Source organism: Cebus imitator, unplaced genomic scaffold, assembly GCF_001604975.1.
Source record: "Cebus imitator isolate Cc_AM_T3 unplaced genomic scaffold, Cebus_imitator-1.0 Scaffold0, whole genome shotgun sequence".
NCBI classification, from domain to species: Eukaryota; Metazoa; Chordata; class Mammalia; order Primates; family Cebidae; genus Cebus; species Cebus imitator.
In genome coordinates this window covers 6,683,192-6,685,873 of record NW_016107315.1, presented here as the reverse complement: position 1 = coordinate 6,685,873, position 2,682 = coordinate 6,683,192, and positions in this window count along the sequence as shown.

Here is a 2,682-nt window from a genome sequence, read left to right as displayed (position 1 = left end):
CATACTCATTATTCAACTGTAGCTTAATATTTGTTATGAACAATTTTTCCTTGTTGGATACATTTTGAAATTTTTCATCTAAGGGGTTACTGAAAATGTCTAGTCCCATGAATATCAAGAATATGGTAAATATTTGGGAGAGAGTACCCATATGTAAATTCTGAAATAATTATGGAATTTATGTATTTGAGGAAAATCTCATAGCAATAATTAGGTAGAATTCACAGGGAGGCAAGTATTTAATGCAAACACAATAAAAAAACACACAAGCAGAGTATAGTTGTGGTGTGCACCAGAAAAGTTAGGGTGGAGATGAAAGGGTGCTGGGGAGTGTGGTCGAGGACTGTAATTTAAGTGGTTCCAGGAAGGACTCACTGAGAATTAGGGGGTATTAGTAATTATAAGATGGAGAGCAACTGAATAGTTATACAAAGAGCAAACACAGGCTGGGTACAGTAGCTCACGCCTGTAACCCCAACACTTTGGGAAGACGAAGAAGGTGAGGTCAGGAGTTCTAGACCAACCTGGCCAACACGGTGACACCCGTCTCTAATAAAAATACAAAAAATTAGTTGGTGGCGGGTGCCTGTAATCCCAGCTTACCCGAGAGGCTGAGGCAGGAGAACTGCTTGACCCTGGGAGGCAGAGGCTGCAGTGAGCTGAAATTGCACCATTGCACTCCAGCCTGTAATTTGTTGTAACATTAAAATTTGGCTTCCGTTTAGTTCCTACTAAATGAAGTATTAGGTCGGTGCAAAAGTAATTACAATTTTTGCCATTACTTTTACTTGCAAAACTGCAATTACTTTTGCATCAACCTAATATTAATTCATCTACTCCAGTAATTGACATATTCTTATCATTACTCTTATCACAGTTAACTACTATACATAAATTGCCTTAACGCCCACATTAGGATATTATTTGTATCTCTACTTCATCTGATTCTCAATAATAAAATAGATAACCTGTTATCATTACTCCTACTTTACAGATGGAAAGACTGAAGCCCAGAGAATCTGAGTGATTTGTCAAAGGTGTCTGTTTATTTATTTTTCATTTTTATTTTTTGAGAGAGTCTCTATCACCCAGGCTGGAGTGCAGTGGCCTGATCTCGGCTCAACACAGCCTTCACACCTCATGAGTTCAAGCGATTCTTCTGCCCCAGCCTCCCGAGTAGTTGGGTTACAGGCACGTACCACTATGCCCAGCTAATTTTTGTATTTTTAGTAGAAACAGGGTTTTACCATGTTGGCAAGGCTGGTCTCGAACTCCTGAGCTCAAGTGATCCACCTGCCCTGGCCTCCCAAAGTGCTGGGATTATAGGGGTGAGCCACCTCGCCCAGCCAAAGGTGACTGTTTAATTATGAAGATTCATTTCAGGCCCGTCCTCAATTCCACCTTCCTCTCTATGTAATGTCCCATCTATTTTGTCACATTCAGCCATAGTTCCAGAACTGTCTACATCTTCAATTACTATCACATGGATAATTTGATGTTCCCTGGGCCAGGCTTTTTATCTGTGGTTCTTCTGAGATGCCTCTTGTCACAATCAGCACTTACACCCGTATCACTACACCCAGTGATCACTTTCTTGTCCTTAGTTTATGAGGTCCCCAGAAGCTTTCAGCACAGTTGCCAGCTCTCCCCTGATGATATGGTTGGATTTGTGTCTCCATCCAAATCCCATGTTGAATTATAATCCCCAATGTTGGAGGTGGGGCCTCTTAGGAAGTGACTGGATCATGGGAGTGGATTTCCCCTTTGTTGTTCTTGTGATAGTGAGTTCTCACAAGATCTGGTTGTTTGAAAGTGTGTGGCTCCTCCCACTCCACTCTGTCTTCCTCGTTTTCTGGCCATGTGAGATTTGCCTGTTTCCCCTTTGCCTTCTGCCATGTTGTAAGTTTCCTGAGGATTCTCCAGCCATGCTTCCTGTACAGCCTGTGGAACTGAGTCAATTAAACCTCTTTTCTTTATAAATTACCCAGTCTCAGGCCGGGCATGGTGGCTCACGCCTGTAATCCAAGCACTTTGGAGGCCAAGGCGGGTGGATCACCTGAGGTTGGGAGTTCAAGACCAGCCCAAGCAACATGGTGAAACCCCATCTTTAAAAATAAATAAATAAATAAGGCCGGGCGCGGTGGCTCACGCCTGTAATTCCAGCACTTTGGGAGGCCGAGGTGGGTGGATCACAAGGCCAAGAGATCGAGACCATTCTGGTCAAAATGGTGAAACCCCGTCTCTACTAAAAAATACAAAAAATCAGCTGGGCATGGTGGTGCGTGCCTGTAATCCCAGCTACTCAGGAGGCTGAGGCAGGAGAATTGCCTAAACCCAGGAGGCGGAGGTTGCGGTGAGCCGAAATTGCGCCATTGCACTCCAGCCTGGTAACAAAAGCGAAACTCCGTCTCAAAAAAATAAATAAATAAATAAGAAAATAAATAAATAAATAAATCACCCAGTCTCAGTTAGTTCTTTATAGCAATGCAAGAATGGACTAACAACCCATCTGAATACTTTCTTCTTCTTTTTATTTTTTTATTTTTTTATTTTTTTGAGACGGAGTCTCGCTCTTGTTACCCAGGCTGGAGTGCAATGGCGCGATCTCGGCTCACCGCAACCTCCGCCTCCTGGGTTCAGGCAATTCTCCTGCCTCAGCCTCCTGAGTAGCTGGGATTACAG